Consider the following 14,352-nt stretch of genomic DNA (forward strand, 5'->3'; position numbering starts at 1 on the left):
TCATTTGGTCCGAACATATTTTAAGGACTAAATGATAAATCTTTCTTTGTCGATAAAATATAGTCCTAAGTACTTCATGACAACACAGGAGTTCAAATAAGATGGACAAAATATGATAAAAAAATTCAATAACTTTTATTAATAAAAATTTATATAATTATAAATATGAGTACAATCATCAATAGGCTGATAATTGACTTTGAGATATATTTTCCAACACTTCCACTATCAAAAATTTTAAAAAAACATGCATGATACTGCCTAGTTTTCCTTCAATTGGTATCAGAGCCTAAATCGCATGACATGATTTTTTATACTCTTAAGATCTAAAATTTAATTTTATTAGATCTGATATTTGATGTCTAAGATCTAAAATTAGTTATAGATCTGATCGCACAAATTAAAATAAGATTATCCTACTATAAGGTTTATCCCTTACATTGAAAAGGCTATCTTAGTTTGTGCTGATCTTGATAAATTCTGATTTTAATTCAAGTATGTGATATTTATAATCTAATTTTTATTATTTAGATTAGATCTAAATAATATTTTTGCTTAGATCTGATTTTTAATCAGTCAGATTAGATGAAAACTAATTTTTTTGAAAAACTCTAGATTTTGAAACCCTAGGATTGTGTATGTGATACATTGTACAAAAAATTATAGCATCTAATCATTGAAAATAAAATTTAAAATCATAAATATATTTAGATTAGATCTAAAATAATTTATAATTAATTTTATTATGATTTATATATAATTATTTTGATCTAAAAATATTATAATTATTGTAGTTAGCCTGTTAAGTTGACTCAATTTTATTTGAGTCGCCTCAAAACCCTAGTTAGTCGGTTCAATTTTTGCTGAGCTGACTCAATTATACAGGCTGAGAAAAATTGGGTTTAACCATGTATTAGCATGATTCTCTTAAATCCAATAGAATTTTACTAAATCTTAACCTAATTAGAACTTCATAAGTTCAATTGGTTAATTCAAGATTAATCCCTTAATGTGTGACCCCATAGGTTCCATTCTATCTGATAGTAAAATATATTATGATCTCCATCACAATATTATTGAAACTCCTTTCGATGGATTGGAATAATTTCAACTCTACCCTTTGAGGGTCATCGATCATCAAGATGATGCCTGATGAGTCCCATAATCGATTAGTGATACTTAGTAGTATGTAGTGGTAATCCAGTAGAATAAAAGTGTGAACCTCTAGGTGTAGTTATCGTATGATTCAGTTTGAAGAAAAGAAAAATTATTTCTCTTCGGATAGCCTAGGTTGTATCTAAAATTTTTTTACAAATTATATAAATAAGGATAAAATCTTTACTTGAATAGTAGCAAAACTGGAGATCAAATCTTTAATAATTTAAATTAACCTTCATGGAGGTCTGGAAGTATAGACCCTCTACTTCGCATGCACGCCAGACAATGCAGAAAAGTGGGATGAACTCTGATCAAAGAATCTTTATAACCCAATCAAATGAGAGAGGAGAGGTGCTAGTGTGATGCCTCACACCAGCAAGGAGGGATGCTAAAAGAGGGCCCACAACAAGGTGAGGATGGGCGGCAAGGAGGAGGACACGCCAAAGGGAAGGGGCGCCCACTAGCTCTCACGCCTCTCTCTTTTTCTCTTTTCTCAATCTGATTTTTGCTATTTGATTTCTATGCATCCATAGGTAGAGACCCTCTTTATTTATGGATGATTCTCATGATCTATTAAGTATAGGACTCCTAATTCAAATATACTTTGAATCCATCTAATACTCATGAAAGAAGGACTCCAACATAAGATAGAATTGGAGCCACATAAGGCACCCACAATGCACCCATTCCCACACCCATATAAGACGTCTACAACCAGCACCATGCTAGGTGCTGGTCGACTCAAGAGAGAGAAAAATTTTAGTACAAGTAGGATTCTTAGTATCTCATCTAAAATGGATCCGATTCGAATCTAATTCGAAGCTGGTTCGAAATAATTTTGAAAAACTGTCAATCCCAAACTCTTTAGAACTTTTATATCCAGTCTAACTTAGAATTTTAGATCTAATTAAGTTTAATTAATTTAAATCTAATATAAAATTAATTAGTACTTAAATTCAATCTCTTATATGCTCCATGAATCATAGATTAGAAACTGTTCATCTTTGGGATTGAACCTGAACCTCATGTGTAGTGCTAGCTAGACATAATCAACTCTTCAATTTCGTTCGACTCATAACTTAATTCTCAATCAAGTTAACTTATATATTCAATCAAGTCAAGTATTTCTAAATTAAACCTATAAACATAGGCTAATTCTTTTCTATGGTGTCTAACTTGTATGCGTGACTCTATAGGTTCAAACACTAAGCCAGTAGCACATGAATCAATTCTTGCACTAATCGAGATAATATCTAGTAATGATTTTCGACGTTCAGATAGGTCAAATTATCGTAAAGAAATATTTTAGAACTTATGCACATGGTTACCGCATAATTCATCTCTTTGACCCTAAATGCTCTAGGATGATCTTAGATTAACTGTCAACTGAGATTGCTTCATCCACATTATATTTCAACCTTTCAAATCTATCTCATGAATTATCTTGGTCAAGACTTTACTAACTTGAAATACAGTGATACATCAACTCCAATAATCTGGAGGGGTCAATCCCATCTTGATCCACATACAGACTTCGCAAATACTTGACTATACACAATAGCCTTCCGTTACTGCATTAGAAATCCAGATAGTTCGGCACCAAAATACAGTGAGTTGCTTGCAAGTCACTATGGTGATCTCAGATCTGAGGGACACTTATGTCCATACGCTTCGCGAGCAGCTTTTGATAGCAGAATATTCAGCAGGTGAGTCACTTATTTAGTGATGATGTACTCCTACATCTCACTTGTATGCCATACCAATGTCACCACACTCTTTGGTTAAGAGGACAACCAACCCATATGGCACACAACGACCTCTACTCGATAAATATCATTGTCCTATAATGATGTATCATTTGATCGCGAATATGTTTAAGAACTATACGATAAATTCTCTCTTTATCGTTCACTAACATAGTTCTAAGGACTTCATCACAATATAAGAGTTTAAGGAAGATATAACTTTGTGATGAAAAAATATCAGAATAACTTTTATTTATTAGTCAATAACTCATATACAAAGATGAACTCAATTGTTACACGATTTATTTAGGACACAATTCCCAACAACTCTCATTTGGACTAAAGTCAATCGGGACAGTATCTTATACCTATCTTCTATTTGAAATCATCGAACTCTTTGATCCCAAGAGTTTTAGTGAAGGGGTCGGCTAGGTTCTCCTTTCTGTCGATCTTCTGAAGCTCGACATCACCTCGGTTCATGATCTCTCATACCAGATGATAGTGATGTAGAACATGCTTGGTGCGATGGTGTGATTTTGATTCTTTTGTCTGAGCTATGGCACTGGAGCTGTCACAATACAGCAGAATAGGGCCATCAATGAAAGGTGTAACTCCTAGCTCGATAATGAAATTTTGCAACCACACCATCTCCTTTTCAGCATCTGATGTAGCATTGTATTCCATTTTGTATATAAAATTAGCCATAATATGTTGCTTGAAACTCTTCTAGCAAACAACTCCTCCATTCAAGATAAATACGTAGCCCGACAAGCTTTTACAGTCATCACAATTTGATTAAAAATTGGAATTAGTATATTCCACAAGTTTTAAGTCAGTGTCTCCATAAATAAGTCATTGATCTTTAGTATTTCTCAAATACTTAAAAATTTCTTTCACAATCTTTCAATGCTTCTGATCTGACAGATTGGTCCTACTCATTACCCATAGTGAATAGGCCACATTCGACCTTGTACACATCATAGTATACATGATAGATCCCATTGTCAAAGCATATAGTATTCTACTCATATGCTCTCTCTCTTCAGGAGTTGTCAGATAATCCTCTTTGGAAAGAGTAATTTCATGACCTATTGAAAGATAGCCTCTCTTGAAATTATCCATGTTGAATCTCTCCAACACGGTATCGATGTACGTGGATTGCGACAATCTAAGTAACATTCTAGATCTATCCCTATAGATCTTCATCTCAAGGATATAGGATGCTTCTCCCAAGTCCTTCATGGAGAACTGTGATAATAACCATAGCTTCACACTCTGTAAAGTTGGGATGTCATTTTTTAGTAATAGTATGTCATCCACATACAATACAAAAAAGATGACAATAGAATCGGTAGCCCACTTATAGATGCAAGGCTCTTCTCTATTCCTAATGAAGCAATACGTTTTGATCACCTTATCAAAATACATGTTTCAACTCCTAGATGCCTACTTAAGTCCATAAATAGATCTATTCAGCTTACACACTTTTGACTCATCTATGGAGTGAACCCTTCAGGTTGTATCATATACACCTCTTCTTCCAACTTTTTATTAAGGAAAGCGATTTTGACATCAATTTGTCAGATCTCATAATCTAAGTATGCAGCAATAGCTAGCATAATTCGGATGGACTTGAGCATTATCATAGGAGAAAATATCTTATCATAGTCAATACTATAACACTGATGGTAATCCTTGGTAACTAGATGGGCTTTATATGTCTCTATCTTCCCGTCTGCTCCTCTTTTCCTTTTGAAAATCTATTTATACTTTATGAATTTTATCCCTTCTGGTGGATTAACTAGTGTCCATATACTATTGATCTCCATGGACTCCATCTCGGACTTCATGGCCTCAAGCCATTTTTGGGAGTTGGACCTTTACATGGCCTTCATATAGGTGATTGGATCCTCATCGTTCTCATTAAGTTTAATAAAATCACCATCTTGGATCAAGAAATCATAGTATCCGTCCGACTGATGCGGTACTCTACCAAATCTCCTTAATAATACCTCTACTGGCTCCAAACTCGATTCTCCAATCAAATTCAATTCTGTGTATCAGTCCTTCCACCTCTTGAACTTCATCAAGTTCAATTTTACAGGTATTAGCTCCTTCATTGAGGAACTTCTTTTTCAAAAAGACTATCCTACTGCTGACAAACACCTTTTGCTCTGTAGTGAGGTAGAAGTAGTACCCTTTAGTTTTCTTAGGGTATGCCATGAACAAGCATTTATTGGATTTAGGTCCAAGCTTATCTGTCTTTAAACGCTTGACATAAGCTGGACACCCTTAGACCCTAAGGTGTGAGAGCACCAGCTTATGCCTAGTTCGTATCTCATATGGAGTTTTATCGATAGACTTGCTTGGCACCTTTATTGGGAATTGTGTCCTAAAGCTAATCATTTGATGATTGTGCTAATTATAAATGTATATGAATTGATAAATAATAAAGTTATTTGATATTTTTCATCATAAAGATTCATCTTCTAACAAACTCGTATGTTGTGATGAAGTCCTTAGGACTACTTTTATCGATAAAGGAGGATTTATCGCATAGTCTTTAAATTATTTCACGACCAAATGATACGCTATTACTAGAATGATAGTGATATTAAGTGTAGATCGTTGTGTGTCATATGCGTTAATTTTTTTCGTAACCAAATGGTATGAAGATACTGGTATGGCATGCAGGTGAGATGTAGGAGTACATCATCACTGAATATGACCAACTGTGGAGCACTCTACTGTCAAGGGTAGCTCACGAAGGATATGGATATAAGTGTCCCTTCGATCTGAGATCATCATGGTGACTTGCAAGCAACTCACTGTACTTTGATGCCAGACTAACTGAGTTTTTAATTCAGTGATGGAAGGTTTTTGGGTATAGTCAAGTACTTGTCATGTCGGTGTGTGAGTCAAGATAGAATTGATCCCTCCGAATTAGTAAGAGATATGCATCAGTATATTTCAATTTAGCAAAATCTAGACGTAGATAATCCATGTGATAGATTTAAAAAAGATTAAAATATAATGTGGATGACTTATCTAGGTTTGACAGTTAAATCTTTGATCGTCCTCGAGTATTAGGATCAAAGAGATAAATTATACGGTAACCATATGCCAATAGGTTCTTAAATGTTGCTTCGCCACCATTCGATCTATCCAGACGTCAGATCATCATTGCTAGATGGTTACATCGATTGGTTCAGAAAGTTGTTCCTATGCTACCGACTTAGGTTCGAACCTATGGGGTCACACTCAAAAGAAGTTTCTAACTGATCATATGGCTGATCAACGATTAAGAATCATTTAAAGGCTTAATCGTCAATTTGATTGATGGTTAACCTTATGCAAAAGTTATAATAAATTAATTCATCAAGTGTTAGTGAATTAATAGATAATTAATTAGCAATTAGATTCTTGATTAGCTTAATTTTATTGAACAAAAAGAATTAAATAAAATCTAATTGAATTTGATTCAATTAGGTTTGATCCGATTAGGTTATGAGATGATCTAATCGCTAAGGGAGAATTATCCCTGATTTGATTAGGACTTTGGTTCAATCAATTCTTAATTTGATTAGAATTTGATTAAAATTTTATGAGCCTAATTGAATTGAATTTTATATATTTTATTTGGGCTAAACTAGATGTGATTTGGTTTGGATTCAATAAGGAAACTTAGAGTCCTTATTGGAAGAGGACTCTTCTCCCTGCGCCAACCCAGATTGCACGCCATATATCTCTACACACTAAATTATTTTGTATGAGATTTTTTCACAAAAAATAACTAAATTTGATTTGGTTTTAATAAAAAGAAGATTCTAAACTTAGATTTTAAAATATTCCTTATCAGGAGAATCTGTCCTCATCCAGATCAACCTCTCCATGCCAATAATTTTTTTCTCCTTATATGTGTAATATTTTGAGAAGATTTTTTATGAAATATTAGTTGGAGAATTAATTTACTATGAAAAAATATAGAAAAAGGGTGTTCCATATTTTTTTGATATATTTTTGGATATAGAGTTGTGAAGGGAGGCAGAATCCTGTAAGAGTCCAGGATCATTAGGACTCTTCATCCTACCTCCTGACATGCCTATAAAAGAGGCTTTTTGTGGTTTCTTTTATGTGTGTAAGATATCAAAAGAGATCTCTTCATGTCGTAGAAGTTTGGGCATAGTTCATGGTGTGAAAAATAAAGAGGAGGGTCCTCTCTCTTGGAGTGTCTACAAAAACCTGAATTTTAGGTTTTTGGTTCTAAAGGTTTAGGAGGAAGAAATAAATTAGAAATAAATTTTTTTTTCTCTATCTTTCTTCCACCTCTTCATCTCCTCTAGAAGTCCATCTTCAACCTCTGAAAAGGTTCCAAAGATTTGAAGAAAAGATCCAGATCAGTCAAGAAGGTCTTCGCATGAGCTAGCACTTTCGAGAAGACCGATCAGATTGGGGCTTCGAGTGGATTTCCCATAGAGGCCGGATGCATGTGTGGCTGTGAGCAATAAATAAGGATTCTCTCCATCATGTCTCTCAGTAGTGAAGATTGTCGATCCATGATCAGATATGGAGTTCTGAACTCAGATTAGAAGTAAATGTGATCTACTGCTCATATGCATGCATGCTGATTTTATCTTCAGATTATTTCAGATTTTATATGCAACATAACATGTCATAGACCCTAGAGTAGGTTGATTTGATGATTAGATCATATGTATATTAGATTAATTTGATTAATCTAGTTATCTTCTGCTGTAATTTTTTCAAAAAAATTTCAAAATACATGTTGAAATCGCCTACGCATCCCAATAATCTTATTCAAAATATAGTAGGTAGTTTCTAGAGCATATCCCCAAAAAGAGATTGACAGACTCACAAAGCCCATCATAGATCGGATCATATCTAATGAGGTTTGATTCTTCTTCTCAAACATCCTGTTATATTGTGATGTTTCAAGAGAGGTCTACTGTGAGAGAATTTCATTCTCTTTCAGATATGTCAGGAATTCACTAGTGAGATATTCACCTCCTCGATCTGATCGAAGGATCTTAATACTCTTTTCAGTCTATTTCTTTACTTTAACATAGAATCATTTGAACATTTCAAATGATTTTGATTTATACTTCATAACATAGACATACCCATACTTTGATAGGTCATCTGTAAACGTAATGAAGTAGTAATATCCTCCTTTGGCACTAATGTTTATAGGTCCGCATACATTAGTATGTATTAGACCTAGGATATTGTTGGCTTTTTCACTTTTTCTCTTAAAAGGTGATTTAGTCATCTTACCAAGTAGACAAGATTCGCAGGTAGACAATGATTCACAATCATCTATTTCAAGGACACGTTCCTTGATCAACCTGTCAATCCTACTCTTGTTCACATGACCAAGCCTACAATATCAAAGATAAGATTCATTGATATTATCTAACTTAGGGTGTTTGCTTGTTGTATACATTACACCAACAGGCCGTGATATTATGTATATGCCATATTTTAATTATCTATGCATAATTGCAGTATCATTCATAATGATATCACAAAAATCTTTTTTTATTATAAACTTGAAATCAAGTTTGGCTCAAAGACCTATAGAGATGACATTCATCAGAAAGGAGGGACAATAATGATAATCATCTAATATGATACTACTGGACTCGAAGACAAGATGCAAAGTTTCTAAGGTCAGAACTGGAACAAGACTTTTATCTCTAATGTTAAGAAACCGCTTGCCCTCTCGAAACTTTCTACTTACCTACAGTCCTTGTAACGAATTATATATATTAATTGAACATCTGATATCCAATATCCAGATAGTAGTATCACAAATAGAGAAATTATAAAGAGTTATAATATAAGTACCTTGTGAAGCAACTGTTTGCTTCTTTCTCTTATTCTTAGGCCTGTTTGGATCAAGAGTGGCTATGTAAGCAGAATAATTTCTCTTCCAATGATCTAGTTTCTTATAGAAAAAGTATTCTGCTTGGCTCTTGTCAATTTTTGATGATTTTCTCTACCTAGGATTGACGGCATGGGATTTCTGTACCTTTTTCTTCTTTTCTCTCCTAGAGGATCGACGATCTGTAGATGAATCTCCCACTAAATTCATCAACTCTTTCTGGAGCTGGTGGTCCTTCTTAAAAGTCTGCAGTAACCCTTACAAATCATAGTAGTTTACTGCAGATTTCGTTATTCTATAATGACTAAGAAAGGATAGGTAGGATTTCAGTAGCAAATTGAGGATAGCACCCTTGTCAAACTGTTCATGAAACGAAAAGTCAAGTTTGCTCCAACATTCAATCTGCTCAATCATGTCAGTACATGATCGATGACTGAAGCTCCCTCGCATATGGGTATTGAATACTGCACAAGAGGTTTTGTGTCTCTTCGCATCCTTAGGGGTACCGAAGGACTCATTTAGTGTTTGAATGATCTCCTCTGGCTGTGGATCCTCAAACTTATGGCTAAGTTCGTTATTCATAGCTGCTCTCATCATGCAATGCACAGTCATTCAGTCATTGAGCCACTTCATGTAAGTGTTTCTCACGGTACGAGGAGCATTGGTGGTAGATTCTTCAGGTGCCTTATTCGTAAGGACGTACAGAATCTTTTCATGCTCCAACATGATCTTCAACTTTTGATACCAGCTATCGAAGTTGGGTTCGGTGAGCTTGTCACTATCCAACAGCATACGAAGGGATAGTGTGTTGGCCATAACTAAAAAAAATACATAAGCCTATTAGTATATGAATTACTTTTTAATCCTAAAGATATGGACTTTAGTATAAAGGTCCTCCCACTAATTTTATGAATTGGTAGCCTCTACCTCCAACTTGAAGAATTACATTAATTCTTTCATAGGTACTAAAATCCACACAGACTGTATTTGGGCCCGAGTGTGGTTCGACCAACTCTAGTACATCCATGGGTAGGTTTATAACTAATTATTTCTCCAAATAACTTCTAGTAATTAGGTAGTAATTAGGTTTTGCCTTAAGCATCCCTTCAGCAGGTGTGTGGCACCTCCACTGAAAATCCTAGTTAAGTCTAACCATTAACATAACAACACCAAATACATTCAACAAACAGATGTCCAGGCCCGAGTGTGGCTCGACCAACCTGAGTATTGATCTAAAGGTACATCACGATGGTCATATGATGAATGATAATTTTAATACGTAATAGACATCAGGCATGTGGTGCCTCTAATACCTCTTTGGAATATTAGACTCATTATCACACATCTTAATGGGAGGCTACGATCAAATTATCTCATAACTCTATCATTTTATGGATCTAATAATTTAGAAGATTTGATTTTATTGATCTGAGAATAAGAGAAGAAGTTTATCTGCAAGTTGTAAATCCTCCCACTGACTTCACCAAGTCATGTAGGGGTTTAGACACAAGCTGGTCTAAAGACACCTAAATCAATCACATTGATTAACCTTAATGGCATGTATCTGCTCGAATCGACTAGTGACCTAATTAAAAGATAATCTACTATGTTGGCCAAGTAAATGAGATCAGTGGGAGGGATGTGCTACTAACTCACCTTAGACGCATCTAGGTGAGTAGCTCCCAATTAAAAACCACTTGATCGAATCTGTCAAGCTTATCTTAGATACCAACAGATTAATTAGTTTTAATTTGATCCACCAGAAGATTCAGACTCAACTATGGAGCCATGATCATGGTCTATTTATTAGGGTCAAAAATATGGACTTGATCAAACTTCAACTATTGAGATTGATCTAGAGAAATTCTGATCTAATCTAATTTAATACTTAATTAGATTTAACCAATTTCTTTACTTGATCCATATGTATTTCTAACCCTAGATCTAACCCATTAGAAGGATCTGATTTAAGCTAACCCTTTGCCCATCGATTTATGTGGTGTCTTAATGATCTTCAATTATCAAATCTAGATCATTCAAACTTAATTCAAAATTAAGTATGTGAAACATGTATTTCAGTCTGTAGAACTATTCTATCAGAATTTTAGATGAAGCATACCATATGTTTAAATTCATAAAAATAAAATTTTAAAATATATTTAACAATTAAACATACATAGGTATGATCTAAACTTCACACATACATTATATGCATCATGACAACCTTTAGATCCATACTGATTACATCTAATATAATATGCTATTCAGATTTAAAATAATTTTATATTTAAACTTTATCTTATTTTAATGAATTATAAATCACTTTAGATCTAACCTAAATATATTTATGATCAAAATAATTTATAAAAATTTATTCACTTTTCTTCTTCATGAAACCATATCATAATGACACCCCTATATATCATAAGAGAATCCATTGAATAGGTAAAAAAGAGATTAATCTCTTCGATCTCTTATAATCGGATGGTCTGATGATCTTATCAATCCGAGTACTAGATTACTAAGATTTGAAATCTAATTTCATATATAATCACATCAATATATAATTTTGATAAAATAATTTATGTCATGAACATATCCTTGATCTTATCAATCATGTTCATCTAATCTAATTAGATTTGATGCATCATATACATCATATCAGATCTGAAACATATCTTATACTAATTATAAAATATTATTTTTAAATTTTATATCATATAAAAAATTAATTAGATGCAAACATAAATGCAAAAGGATTAAATTTTTGATTAAATCTGTTTTGATGTAGCGCTGAATTTCATTAGTATTTAGATCTAAATATCTATCGAAACAAATTTAATTCAGATCTGAAATAAGTTTCACTTCATAATCAAAATAATAATATTAAAATTTTATTAAAATAAATTTAAAATAGATTTAATTCACATTATTATTTCATAAAGAATTCAGTAACAGTAAAATTCTATTATAACAAACTTATAACAATCTTAATCAACCATTGATTAGGATATTCTAATCTAATCAAAATCAAATCAAAAATTTTATTTAAATATATTTAAATTAGATTTAATATTTAACATAAAATCTTAATTACATACAATATGTAAATAATCTAAAAAAATTCAGTTATGCATATATGAATCAAAGGCCTGCTCTGATACCAATTGAAGGGAAGGGAAACTGTTTCTCTTCGGATAGTCCAAGTTGCATCTAAATTTTTTTTATAAATTTATATGAATAAGGATCAAATTCTTATCTAAATAGCAGTAGAATTAGAAATCAAATCTCTAAAAATCTAAAATTAACTTTCATAGAGACCTAAAGTGTAGATTCTCTACTTCGCATGCACGCCAGACAACGTAGGAAAGTAGGATGAACTCCAGTCAAAGGACCTTCGCAACCTAATCAAATGAGGGAGGAGAAGTGCTGGTGTGATGCCTCACACCAGCAAGGGGGGATGCCCAAAGGGGGCCCATGGCAAGGAGAGGATGGGCGGCAAGGAGGAGGACACGCCAAAGGGAAGGGGTGCCCACTAGCTCTCACGCCTATCTCTCTCTCTCTCTCTTTTTTTTTTCTCTTAATCTGATATTTGCTATTTGATTTTTATACATCGATAGGTAGAGATCCTCTCTATTTATAAATAATTTTTATGATCTATTAAGTATAGGACTCCTAATTCAAATATACTTTAAATTAGTCCAATACTCATGAAAGAAGGACTCCTACATGAGATAGAATTGGAACCACACAAAGCACCCATAATGCATCCATTCCCACACCCATATGGGATGCCCACAACCAGCACCATGCCAGGTGCTGGTCAGCCCAAGAGAGAGGGAAATCTCAGTGTAAGTAGGATTCTTAGTATCTCATCTAAAATGGGTCCGATTCAAATCTAATTCGAAGCTGGTTCAAAATAATTTCAAAAGGCTGTCAATCTCAAATTCTTTAGGATTTTTGTACCAAATCTATCTTAAAATTTTAGATCCAATTAAGTCTAGTTAATTTAGATCTAATTTAAAATTAATTAGTACTTAAATTCAATCTCTCATATGCTCCATGAATCATAGATCAAAAACTATTCATCTTCGAGATTGAACCTAAACCTCATGTATAATGCTAGCTAGACATAGTCAACTCTTCAATCCCATTCGACCCATAACTTAATTCTCAATCTAGTTAGCTTATATATTCAATTAAGTCAAGTGCTTCTAAATTGGACATATAAACATAGGTCAATTCTTTCCTACGGTGTCTGACTTGTGTGCATGACTCCATAGGTTCAAACACTAAGCCAGTAGCAAAGGAATCGATTTCTACACTAATCGAGATACCATCTAGTAATGATTTTTAACATCCAGATAGATCGAATTATCATAAAAATATATTTTAAAACTTATGTACATGGTTATCGCATAATTCATCCCTTTGGCCCTGAATGCTCTAGGAAGGTCTCAGGTTAACTGTCAACCGAGATTGCTTCATCCCCATTGTATTTCAAATTTTCAAATTTATCTCGTGGATTATCCTAGTCAAGACTTTACTAAATTAAAATACAGTGATACATCAACTTCAATAATCTGGAGGGATTAATTCCATCTTGATCCACACACAGCCTTTGCAAGTACTTGACTGTACCTAGTAGCCTTCTGTTACTGCATTAGAAATCTAGATAATCTGGTATCAAAGCACAGTGAGTTGCTTGTAAGTCACTATAGTGATTTCAGATCTGAGGGACATTTATGCCTATATGCTTCACGAGCAGCTCTTGACAGCATAATGCTCAGCAGGTAAGTTACTTGTTCAGTGATGATATACTCCTACATCTCATGTGTATGCCATATCAGTGTCACCACACTTCTTGATTAAAAGAACAATCAACCCATATGGCACATAACGACCTCCACTCGATAAATATCATCATCTTGTAATGATGTATCATTTGGTTATGAACATATTTAAGAATTATACGATAAATTCTCTCTTTATCGCTCACTAACATAGTTCTAAGGATTTCATCATAATATGAGAGTTCAAAGAAGCTGTAACTTTATGATGAAAAAATATCGAAATAACTTTTATTCATTAGTCAATAATTTATATATAAAGAGGAACTCAATCATCACACGATTGATTTTAGGATACAATTCTCAATATAGTCCTTTTATCATGAGTCTTAATTTGACGGAGGTCATGGTGAACTCGTCAGACCCCATCGTCAGTCATATACTAGATTGACTCGACTCGAGTTCATTTGTGAATCTCATGAAAACTCTTTTTCAGTATTCACACTTGCTTTGGCCAAAGACTTTCTGAACTCAATCTTGCAAATTGTATAGAACTTCTCATTTTCTATCAAGATCGATAGATTCCTTCTAGGTGCATCTTACTCCTAATAGTGAACCTGAACCTACAATAGCCAACATATACTACAAGGATCTAAATGGTTAGAGACTAAAAAAAAATACAGTCAAACTCAATAGCCTCGCTGTAAATAATCGATGACACCATAGGTCAAAGGACCACTCATACCATTATAGC

This window comes from Elaeis guineensis, chromosome 9 (genome assembly GCF_000442705.2).
Source record: "Elaeis guineensis isolate ETL-2024a chromosome 9, EG11, whole genome shotgun sequence".
Lineage (NCBI taxonomy): Eukaryota > Viridiplantae > Streptophyta > Magnoliopsida > Arecales > Arecaceae > Elaeis > Elaeis guineensis.